The following is a 12,876-nucleotide window of genomic DNA, read 5'->3' on the forward strand; positions in this document are numbered from 1 at the left end:
GCGAGGCTTATTCCAACTATAATTGTATAGTTTTAATTTAAAGATGGGGTCCATTGACTTTTCATAGTAGGACAAAAATATACTATGGTAAGTCAATGGGCCCCATCTATAAAGTTGACTACTCCTTTAAATAAGGTTGGATCATTTCTTTTGAGCTGCCTGTTCGCGAAGCTAAAAGTGCACATAATAAAATAATATACCATTGATGCAAACCAACAGGAATCCTTTCTTTTTTAGCTCTATTATGTTTTATGTAGGTAGGGCCCCTTATTAGTTATTGAAATGGGCCCCCAGATGCTTAAGGCCGCCTCTGTGTGTACAGTAAGGGAAAAAAAAAATTATAATCTAACCTGCACCTACTTACCACTTTATTTCCAAAATATGGCACATAATTGGTAAAACACTAAAGTACACTATATCTTAAAATACTGCAAATGCAGGCAAAAACCTCAAAAAATAGTCACAAAATATTTTATTTATTTATTCGTTTTCATGGATATGATTTTCCTCTTTTTATGTGTCAATGAGCACCAATTTCTATTTAATGTTTTTTGAGAACCTGAGAATTACTTGTTCGTGAGTATGACTTGTTTGTGAGTCATTTTGATTGGTTTTTTTCAATTTTTTTCTTTTTCTAAACTAGAAATTTAGATTTGGGGTTTGGGTTAGGATGTCTGAAAGGCAACAAAGTCGTTCTAACCCCAACTCCAAGAGACAATAGTTTTAAAATAGAAACATTTTCTAGTTCTACCAAAATGTAAAAAATAGGCTGTACAAATTACGTTTTCCATAGACCTCCACCTCACACAGAGAGAGATAATATGTAAGTCCAGTCATGACCACATTCACATAGCGTCCTTCCATGTTATTACACGAGTAACTGATAGTTTGACCATTAAGAAAACCTGAAGTAACAGCACATCTAGACAAAGAGAAAATCAATCAATCAATTAACCAATTTCTAGTAGCGTCAAACATTGAATATATCCACTCACTGGCCACTTTATTAGGTACATCACTTGTTAACAGAAATTGCTAATCAGCCAATCACATTGCAGCAACTTAAGTCATTTAGGCATATAGATGTAGTGAAGCCACTTGCTGATGTTTAAACCAGCATCAGAATGAGGAAGAAAGGGGATTTAAAGTGACTTTGATCATTGTTATTGGTGCAAGATGAGCTGATCTGAGTATTTCAAAAACTGCTAATCTACTAGGATTTTCATGCACAATCATCTCTAGAGTTTACAAATAATGGTCAGAAAAGAGAAAACATCCAGTGAGCGGCAGTCATGTGGATGAAGATACCTTGTTGATGTTAGAGGAGAATGGGTAAAGTTGTTTGAAATTATAGAAAGACAACAGTATCTCAAATAGGGCTGCACGATAATGAGACAATATGCGATAGTTCTGTTGGTGGGTGCGATGGTGATATGCCTTGCGTTTAGAGAAATTATATTTTTATTTGCTTTTATTTTTATCATTAAGATATGTAATGAAATAAACAGGTAATGCATATTCTTAAGACATAATTAAATCTATTTCAGGCAACAACAACAAAAAAAACTATGCTATACATGTGACAAAAAATGTGTAATGTGTGACCATAACGCAGTACTTTGATTTATTGAATATTTGTATTAATTTCATAAATCCAACCATGCCAAACTCTCTTTGCTTTCTCTTTGACATGAACAAAGCTGAATGAACTTGTGAATATGACCCCCTTTAAAGGAGTTTATTAACATTGTGAGAGGTTTAGAAAGACTAACTTTATACAATAAAATGTATAGTATATTAATGATAGACAATGTACGTTTATAGATTATAAATAGGTCTAAAGATTATAAAGTTGATAGGTTTGTGTAGAAGCAGTAAAAGTGATTCTCTCTTTCTATTCCTCTCTTGCAGATTAAAAGATCTTAGGGGTTGTGTACACCAAAACTTTTACGCCCACGGCCGGCGCATGTTTTCAATTGTTTCCAATGGAAGCTCGGCGTTTTTCAAATAAGCCAGCAGCTAGCGTTTTTTTTCCGCGCTGCAAACCGGCGCTCGGCGGTTTTTCCGCGCTCGGCGCTGAGCGTCGAGAGTTGAAAGAGATTCAACTTTGGGAGAAGCTCCGCTCGTCTATGTGAGTTCTCACACGGCCGCCCAATCACAGTGGAGGAGGGGCGGGACATTACCACAGCAACCAACCGGCTCGCAGCTGAAGTATCACAGCTACCAAAGTGCTTAGCTGAAGAAAGCTGGCACTCAGCTGAAAAACAGCTGGCAATCGGCGTCCTCAAGGCGTTTTCAGCCGCGTTTAAAAGTTTTGGTGTGTCCAGCCCCTTAATCCCTCATTATTTCAGATTCATATACTTATGTAGATTCAGCTTATGACTGTTTGAGCTATAATGGCTCGTTCAGTGCAATGGGCTTGACATTAACATTGGTTATTTACTGCTAACATTTTAGATATAAAAGGACGGTTCATTGATAGTAATACTATAAACTTGGGAGAAAGAAAGTGCAGCACGTGGCCGTGACTTTATATAAACAAAAGTCAGTTTTCATCGCCAAAGAAACCGGAAGTACTCTTGACACTGCATATGCGCTATAGTGCGTTAGCGCTGACTGACTCTTCACGACCCGGTACCTGAAGTAATTAAAATGGGACCGACTTGGACCCGATTGACCTTTCAAAATATAGACCCGTGTCCTTCTGTGAAGACTTCTAATGGATACAACAATGATCAAATTCATGAACATGGAAGGATGCAATGTGATACTGAGCTTTGTGTCGCACCCAATTCATCAAGAAACAGAGAGCATGTGAACGCACAACGAACTCATTGGAAAAGACACAACATGCTCGCATGCATAATGTCATTATCCAGGACAAAAAAAGAAAATTTGATGCCAAATATACGTGGGCGGTTGTTGATATACTTGAGAGAGCTGCCCAAACACCTTCTGATCAGTGTAATTTGGACAATCTAAGCATGCAACACACACATGATAGACAAGTAAAATAAATGCAAGTTATTGCAGCGATACATTTTCGATATACCGTACAGCCCTAATCTTAAATAATCATTTGTTATAATCAAGCTATGAAGAATAGAATCTCTGAATGCACAACACCTTCAAGCAGTGGGGTTAAAGCAGCAGAAGACCACACTGGGTGCCACTCCTGTCACTAAACAACAAGAAACTGAAACTACAATTCACACCGGCTCACAAAAATTGGACAATAGAAGATTGGAAATACATTGTCTGATCTGAGTCTTGATTTCAGCTGGACATTCAGATAGTAGGGTCAGAATTTGGCGTAAACAACATGAAAGCATGGATCTATCTAAATGGGCCTCTAATGGGGATCCTAATAAAACAATAAAACAATATCCTGTTGTAATAGTTTGGGATATAATTTCTTGGTATACATTAGGCAAGTGCCGCAGTAAGGACGCACGTGTCATGGCAACATGAAGTTGTTTCAACTCTTTAAAATGAGGGATTTACAACATTCACAACGAGAAATGTCAGCAAACTGAACTGAAGCAGATATCAGGTAAGTTAGCTTGTTACTTACTGCGTTGAAACGGAGATCATTCAGCAGCATAAAAGAATATCGCGTCACATGCTCATTTGAGCTTATAATAAACGAAAATACCCGCGTGTCATCCCAACAAGATATATCATTCAGCTCCTCAAAATGCAGGTTTTAAATGCATATAAACAATCACAATGAGAAAAGTCTGAAAACTGTATTAAAGCAGAGATCAGGGAGCTCGTCAAATATACACTCTGAAGCTGAGATCATTCACCAGCATTAGAAAGGCGCGTCAAAATGCACGTGAGTGGTTTCTGGAGAGAGAAATAATAAAATTTGTAAACTTCAGACCCTGCGTAGAAGAGAGGGCGGGACTTTCAACAGGTCACGTGTTTTTCCTGGACCATCAGATCCCGGGTAATCTTGGCAGTGTGAATGAACAAAAAATCTAACAATCCCAGAAAAATCCAGGATGCCTTTGCCGTGTATTTTACGGAATGTCTGTGTGAAAAGGGCTTTAGTACCAATTGAGCATTGTTTAAGGCGGTGTTCGAACACATTCAACCACATGTGCGTTTACACTACAAAAGCAATCAAATCGAAAGGTTTTCGACTACCTCTGAATGTTGTTGAAAGTGGTCAAAAGTGGACAAGCTCAAAACTTTTTGAACACCGTTTACACCTGGCATTAACATCGTCCACTTGTGATCCGATCGATGAAAACACATGTTAATGTCAAGTGTAAACAGCCTCTTTGGGATGGTGTGGAATGGGAGATTCACATCATGCTGACAACTCTGCAGGAATCTCGGAGGAATGTTTCCGACACCTTGTTTAATCTATATCTTAAATAATTAAAGCAGGTCTGAAGGCAAAAGGGGGTTCAACCTGATTATTGCAAGGTGTACCTAATAAAGTGGCGGGTGACTGTACGTTAATCTGATTATATTAACAACGTTACCTGGGATTGTTGTTTCCATTGTTTTCCAGGGAGTTTCCAATACGAATCTCTGCTCCATTGGTTTGACCATTACAACAGTCGGATCTACTAGTGATGATTACTGTGCCAATCTCATATTTATACTGAAGATCCAACCTCCACCATGGGTCACTTTGATATCCAGTAACACAGCAGTATGGAGCTTCACCTGGTCCATATCTTTTACCATCTATGGCATTCTGAGCTACAAAGGTAGTATATGTGGATGACTGTATAACTGTTCCCCTTAGAGCCACATTCTCTACAAAATAAAATCAAAGACAATGAATCAGTCATTTTGGATCTCATCATAGTATTGTGACAGTGATTCAATAGCAGTACTGTCGAGTCACTCTTGTGATAGTAATATGTTGATTGATCTGCGCAGTGCTGCATTCAATCCAACACACATCATGGCAAAAAAGTGCATCTTATTAAAACAAGCAGAAGTGTTTGTGGTGTCTAGAATGACTTTATGTTGTTGTTTCTATCAAGCCACTCTGTTGTCTTATGTTATAATGTAATTGTTTTAAAACATTATTTCATTATGTGATTCATGGACATGATTTGAGATTCCTGTCTGACTGATTCCAATCAGCAATGGAGATGAAGACGACATCTCCCATCATTTCATGCCACTACACGGCGTGTAGTTTACTGACCTCTAGTGGGAGTGACAGTAACATATTGTGCCTTTAAAATCAATAGTTAAAAAAAAATCTAATATGTCAAATAAAGTAATTTCCCCAGTGCTATCTAATGGTACATAATTGGGTGTCAGTAATCACCTGTATCATAGACCTCAACCTCACAGAGAGAGAGATAAGATGTACGTCCAGTCATGACCAGATTCACATAGCGTCCCACCATTACACCACATGAGTAACTGATAGTTTGACCACCTAGAAAACCTGAAGTTACAGCACATCTAGAATAAGAGATAATCAGTTAATCTCTAGAAGTGTTTAAAATGATATCTATAAACTGATATCATGAATAACTTTACATGGTATTGTTGTTCCCATTGTTTTCAGGGGAGTTTCCAATACGAATCTCTGCTCCATTGGTTTGATCCGTACAACAATCTGATCTAGCAGTGATGACTACTGTACTAATCTCATAATAATCCAAGAGATCCAACCTCCACCATGGACTCAATTCATTTCCAGTAATGGAGCAGTATGGAGCTGTACCTGATCCATATCTTTTACCATCTATGGCATTTTGAGCTACAAAGGTGGAAAGTGTAGATGACTGTGTGACTGTTCCTCTACGTGCTAAATTCTCTAGAAAATTAAGAATCAAGACCATGATCAGTCAATGTGGAGATGTTAACACATAATTGTCACGGTAGGAATACGGAGAGAACCCAAACGCAGACAACTGTAAAATAAACCGAAGGCTACACACACGGGTATATTTAGAAGTTTTATTTAAGATTGTTATGATATTGGGACTATTTGTCCACCCGCTCCTTCAGCTCTGAAGTTCAAATCCGCATGCAGTCCGGTTTTAACAAATGTAAAAGATATGAAACATCACTCAACAGCCATATCAATTAAGTGCAATCCTAAAATATGATTTAAAACATAACCCTTTCATTGTTAAGTATGAGAAATTAAAATGAATTAAATCACGTTTAAACGCCACAGAGATATCTGAGCCAGCAGTCGATTTCTGATGCGCTTGCCGAGGCGAGGCGAGGCTGCGCTGGGCGGGGTGTGAGCACTTAAGCACCGGTGATTTTCTGGAGCTCATATTGAGCTCATATGGAGCTTCGTCCAAAAGTGTCCCAGCACATTTTTAAATAGACGCTATCTTTATTAACCGACCGCATATTTAAACTTTAAGCACATACATTCACGCCTGAACAACTCTTACAATTACATTTTGTGACCAAATAACAGTAATATTTTGAGCATTTTGTTGTCAGGAAACAAAGCTGTCATAACTCCACATATTAACCTGATTTGTCTTAATTAGTTCAGTCAACACTAGCCATTCTGAATGTTGACTGGATTTGAAAATAACCATTCATTTAATGTTTTAAACACAGATTTATCTAGACTTAAAATAATATGTCTTCTCAACTAGCTCAAACTTATATATTTTTGCCCGTCCAACATTTCATTAATTGGATTTTTTACAGTGCATAAAAGCATGGATGACACTCTCAAAATCAGTGAAAGATACAAATGACTTGACTTTAGATAATTGCCTTAACTGATAAAAACACGATTTAACTACCAAATTAATCTGTTTATCTAGTTTAAAGTCACCGTCCATTAAAACACCCAGGTTTTTTACAACGGGCTTCACATATGAAGTTACACTTAAAATTTGTAAACATTCGTAAATAACCATAAAAAAAGAATCTTCACCAGAAGATAAAGATCAGAAATGATTCTGTAATCTAACCAAGAACGTTTTCCAACTTTACATCACTTTACATTTGTGTGAAATATGATAAAAATGTTACCTTCTAAACTTTCTGGAATGGAAATGAGAACTGTTGAAAAAATAAGAGTATTTAATATTTTTGACAATATTTCATATCTGAAAATCAGTTAAATCAAGTTTATTCTAAGTTGTTATTCTGCAGTGATAAAGACTTTAATGAGGAAATACGGCATCTATAATGTTAAGATCTTGTGTTTTAACATCATCATGATGTGTGTGAGCTGCTGTACTCACCACAAACTAAAATCAGATGAATGAGTTTCTCCATCACTCACTCTATAAAGATCAATAAACAGATGAGGGAGAGAGAGTGTGAGAGAGAGAGAGAGAGAGAGAGAGAGTGTGAGTGAGAGAGAGAGTGAGAGAGAGAATTTTTAAATTGAATCTACTTTATTCAACAAATTTTACACAACAAATATACCTCATATTACAAAAACACTTAAAACCCACTCAACAATTAGAATTATTCAACCCACTTTGAACTAGTTCATTATCTATAAAAGTGCACACAGCATCATTATAATTCCACACATCATTAAACCTTCAATATTCTTCATTAATTTTGCACACTAATTTTGTACATAATATAGTAAAAATTCATATTTAGTACTTAATACTTAAGATGTTATTAAGATCATCTAATTGTACTTTACTGTGCTATTTTGAGACACCATAATTATGAATTAAAATGTGCTAAAAGTGTATTTAAATGTATTTAGGTACCACTTGTAGTAAACTTGAACCCATCTTTGTATGAAAGTTGAGTTCAAGTTTAATACAAGTATTAACTAAATACATTTATAATACAGAGATAGAAAAAAGTGCATTTTAGTTCATTGAAGTACACTTAGATCTTAAGAACATCTTAAGAAGTACTGAAGATGATTTTAAGTATATTAACTACAAAATTAGTGTGTGAAAATAAAACACTTTAAGTACACTATGGAAGTGTATTGCTTTTTTACCTGGGGAGAGATAGATTTTTTTTTACTTTCCTCTTTTTTAACATTGTGACATATCATGTTTGTAATACACACACACACACACACACACACACACACACACACACACACACACACAAATATATATATAACCACCATGTTTCCTTAAACCAAACCAGATTATTTGTCACTTTAAAATAAACAAATTTCGCTTTGATGCTTGAGGTCACAAAAGCACATACGATTCTCTCTGGATTTACTTAAGCTTCTTCATTTACTTTTATTCCTTGTTACCCATACTGCCATTTTGGTTTTATCTCTTTTCTGAAGCCTTACCATTTTGTCCATAAATGAAGACATTTACATTGACTCTTCTCCTAATTGTTCAAACCAATTTTCGGTAACACTTTATTTTACGGTGTCTTTGTTTCACATGTTACATGTAATTATTATAGTAATAACAGTTAATCATGCATAGTTACAAGCAATCAACCCTAAACCAAACCCTAATCCTTACCCCAATCCTATAGTAAGTACATGTTGTTAATGATTATTACTTAGAACTTAAATGTATAATTACACTGTAACAATAAAATAAAGTACACTGTAACTGCCGTAAAATAAAGTGTGACACAATTTTCTTATATCTGAAATAGACCTCTCAATATATAACACGATAAAAAAAGAATATCAATTTATTCCCCTGAATTACAAAGGGACATTTCTTTTCTGCAGTGGGATTGATATGTGCTACGTGTCTATTTGTAGCTATTGCCCAATGAATAATTCTCCGCTGCAAATCTGCAGTTTGTTTTTTAATGGGACATTTATACAATGACCTCCAGATTTTCTAGGAGAAGAGTTTAGCATCAACACATCTGACCACTTTGTTGCTCTACAGTTCTTCAGAACAGATTGCAGAGTAACGTCAAATACAATGGTTTTTTAAAGTCTCTTTGAAGCCGTGTAATTTTGGAGTTCTGAAAGAGAGAATTGAATTCTCTTGTGGTTGTTCACACCCCGCGGTGGTGTGCACCTCACAAATTATGAAAAATATAAAGTACAATCTCGCCTAGTGAGATGTCTTCAGGTTCGTGTTAACGCAAACAGCCAGCAGACGCGAGGTTAGCACTAATTTGCAAGGGAAGGCAACTGATATCAGTGATGACCCGCTGGCTTGGGGGCGGAACAATGAGAAAAGATATTGGCTGTTTCTCAATCCGAAGACTGTAGCCTCCGGATGTCGAATTTGCAAGCTGAATACGTCATCAAGACATATAAAATTAACAATTATAAAGTTGACTATTATTCTTTGTTAATAATACATTGTTGTAATATGCTTATGACTTGCAAATGTCTAAAAATAATAAACCAGGCTTGATGACATATACAGCCGCGACCTCCGGAGGCTGCAGTCTTCAGATTGAGAAACGGCTGTTCTCTCTTGGTCACGAAAAAGTATCAATCTGCGCTACCAGTACACCATCAGAACGCGTTTGCAGCGCAGCTGGAAACATTATAACCCCAAAAAGGTTTCTCACTTGTTATTTCATGAGTAGAAGTGCTACAATAAACACGCAGATATCCGCCGATCCCCAGTGTGCTCAAGGGGCTCGGCTTGAGCAGCCACCCAAATTGCCAAGCACATCCGCACAGTTGCTTCACGTGACCGCGCCGCTTTCCTCCTCTTCAAAACGCGTGGGCGCTTCAGAGCGTCTTTCGATGCTAAGTAACCTAAGCATTGCTTGATGCTGTGACAAGCACCCAGCGGTGGAGAAAGAATTTGGCGCCCATAAATATGCATGTTTGTTAAGAACTATATATCTGATCATCGTTTACATTATTATATTTCAAAATATATGTATGATTCATGTCTAAGACCTATATACATCAATGTGGACGTGCAGGACATTCATTTTGTGTCACAGTGCCAGTGCTGCTAGATTATTTCCCCTATAGGACAGCTTTATTTGCACCTACCGCCACTTTTATAACAGGCTACACATCTTTCCACCATTCCTTCCAAATGATTAATCTTAAAAGCTTTGTCCCTAAATAAACTAAACATTGCAATGCCTCTTTTCTCCACTTAACACCACCTGGGAGCACTGGTGGATTTTTTTACCCTTTGCCCACAATGGAACAACTCACACTCTTTCCAGCTCATTCTTGCATTTCAAAGTTTTTTTTAAACCAGACACATCTCTCTCATTTTTAATGAGACTTTCTAAAGTTTCATTAAGGTTTTAATCTATTGGAAAGACACTTTGACATAATTTTATAGTCCGTGCATAAAACAGCCACTGGCCTACAATTTTTCAACATACCCAGATCACTTTTTTGTAATAAAGATAAAATAGATAATTGTTGTTATTATTATTAATATTATTATATTTATTAATATAATTACAATATGTTATTACTATTATTTATTATTATTTTTATCTTGATAACAAAAATTAAAAACAACTAAACAGTTGTCTTTTAGTAGTTTCCAAAACTACTAGAGGACAGAGTCACCTGTTTATCAGAAAGTTTCATTAAGTATTATGTATCTCCTCCATGCATTTGACATCACATTGCTCTTCTACAAATGAGTCTATATAAATGTCTAAAACATTTTTTTTCTTTCATTTCATTTGGATCTGAAATTACATTCAAATTCATATCTTTCAAATGCAGCATATTTGCCCCTTTTCTTTCTGCTCTAGATTAAAAAAAAAGAAACTTGGTGCATCCATATCTCTAAATAAAAATGTAAAGCGAGCTCTTAAGCAGATAAGGGATAGGGTTCCTCTCCATTTTTGTCTAGAGTAGGGCTGTGCAAAAAATTACCTGGGATTCTCATGCGTGTTCCATCAGTAAAGCCGTTTCCATGATTAGAAGTAAATCACCATCAGCTGCTTTCAGATGGAGCAGCATTTAGTACACAGAGCCGTAGTTCACAGAGAAGCTTGGCAAATAGATTTAATATTACTCTAGGAACCGGCTTTACTGATGAAATACGCATGAGAATCCCAGGTAATTTTTTGGACAGCCCTAGTCTTAAGTGAAATTTAGTGTACAATTCCAATCACCCCCTAAAACCGACAAAACATCTATATTACACTTTTGTTTTAAAAACTAATGTAAAAAACATGTATCCTCTTCACTCCAGTATTAGGTGCATAAATATTAATATGTCTCTTCAAATTTTACATCAATATTCTTACTTTGTATATATTATTTTAAACTTTTACTATCTCTTACCCAATTTTATTAATGGATTCTATTCTAAAGCTCTCCATAAAAAATAAAAGATTAGAAAAAAGAGAGAAGAAGATGACAGACAATGCAAGACACATATTTCACCCATTGTTGTTCCTTCATGACTAATCCACAAGGATTGTTCACACTTTTTTTCTGAAAATTTTTACTTTTCAATCAAAGTCTTTTTCTTCTACGTTACTCTTCATAACTGACTTTTGTATCTTAATAACACAAGCCAAAAACTTCTTAAAATCAGGAAAACATCCTTCAGCTTTTCTTCCAAAGGTTACCCACAAGAAATCATTCATCTCTTTTACAGTGTACAGCTGATTTTCATCTTACATTCTTCCCCGCCACCGAAAACTACCACAGGTTTATCAGTTCCATCAAAAGTATTATTTTGTTTATATAACAAAAACAATCAGATGAGTGCCATGGCTATATACATTTATCCTTTACATATTTATTGTCTTCTATCTAGTTTTCCTGACTTGGGTACCTGCCGTTTAAGACATTTATTCTTCTCTCTCTCTCCCTGCAATGTCTAATGACCCTGCGCATTCTCAAGAACGTTTTTAAGTTGGTTGATTTCACGCAAAGCTGCTAGACCTTGGAAGATAAAGCACATGGTGTCAAAAAGATTAACATGTCGTGCAAATGAGTGGAATGAAACACTCACTTTGGGTCAGTGCACACGCACCAACAGGCACAATGGCACAGAGACCTTTATCCCATTTGTGTCTGGGCTCAACCCCTGCCCACCTAAACCCTAAGTATCATTAAAATACCTGAACATGCTTGGACAGGTTTGATGATGAGTTTTTTAAGATGCAAAGTTGTCACTTAAACATGGTCAGGGTCATAAAAATTGAATTAAGGGTCTGCATCATCTGGCGCCTGTCTCGTCTGCATACATGGTTTGTGAGTTTAGCGCATGGCAACACATGGTTTAAGGCCTTGTTTTTGCTTCCGAGTGGAGTTTATGTCATTCCACTTACGATTTTTCCCAACCTTTGCAGGTTGTTTCACCAAGGGTGAAACAATAAAAAAACTCCACTTACCTAAACACTGCTCCAATTAGTTTACACAAAACTTTGATCCTACAAAAAAATACCTTGGCTTTGTTCATCCTTGATGCGGATACAATATTTATAAATCCTATCTGTTCTTCATTCGTCACTAGCACGTCTCTGACCATTGCATGTGTAACACTATGAGTTTCCTATGGGTTATGATGATAATAACATACCTGTGTAGAGTTAGATATGAAGGTTTCACTCAGTATCTCTCCTTATTCTCTTCTTTACTCTTCAATCAATCCTCTGTCTGCATGAATTTCATTCTCCTCACAACCTCACGGATAGTTTCTTGAGTTCATTTCACATTACTGCACCTGCAGCAAAACTTTCCCCAGCACCTCCAGGTGTCATTTTAAGTCTTAGTTTACAAATCAAATCAGGTAAAAATGCAAAACTGCAAAAAACTTTAAACTGTACCCGTTTAAGTTCCAGACTTGATTTCTAAAGTTAATGGAAAAGATCATCAGGTGTCTGTATGGTTGTTTATTTATGTCAAAAATACAAAACAACGTGCAAACATAAATAAACATAAATCACCTGATTGAAAAAGTCACAATGTAGACACTGATTATTCAGTTCAAGAGTAATATAAATGTAATACATGTACATGAAATGCAGGGATGGGCAGTATTC

General features: G+C 36.2%; 1 long non-coding RNA gene across 1 annotated transcript; it reads right to left on the reverse strand.

Annotated features, from left to right (window-relative positions):
- Positions 1-5,649: 5,649 nt before the first annotated feature.
- LOC135743979 (uncharacterized) lies at positions 5,650-12,533 on the reverse strand. Its single transcript, XR_010530634.1, has 4 exons — positions 12,414-12,533; positions 7,209-7,250; positions 6,994-7,023; positions 5,650-5,800 (listed from the first exon to the last, which is right to left on the reverse strand). It is a non-coding gene; the product is annotated as an uncharacterized lncRNA (long non-coding RNA).
- Positions 12,534-12,876: the final 343 nt, after the last annotated feature.

This window comes from Paramisgurnus dabryanus, chromosome 2, assembly GCF_030506205.2.
Source record: "Paramisgurnus dabryanus chromosome 2, PD_genome_1.1, whole genome shotgun sequence".
Taxonomy (NCBI): domain Eukaryota; kingdom Metazoa; phylum Chordata; class Actinopteri; order Cypriniformes; family Cobitidae; genus Paramisgurnus; species Paramisgurnus dabryanus.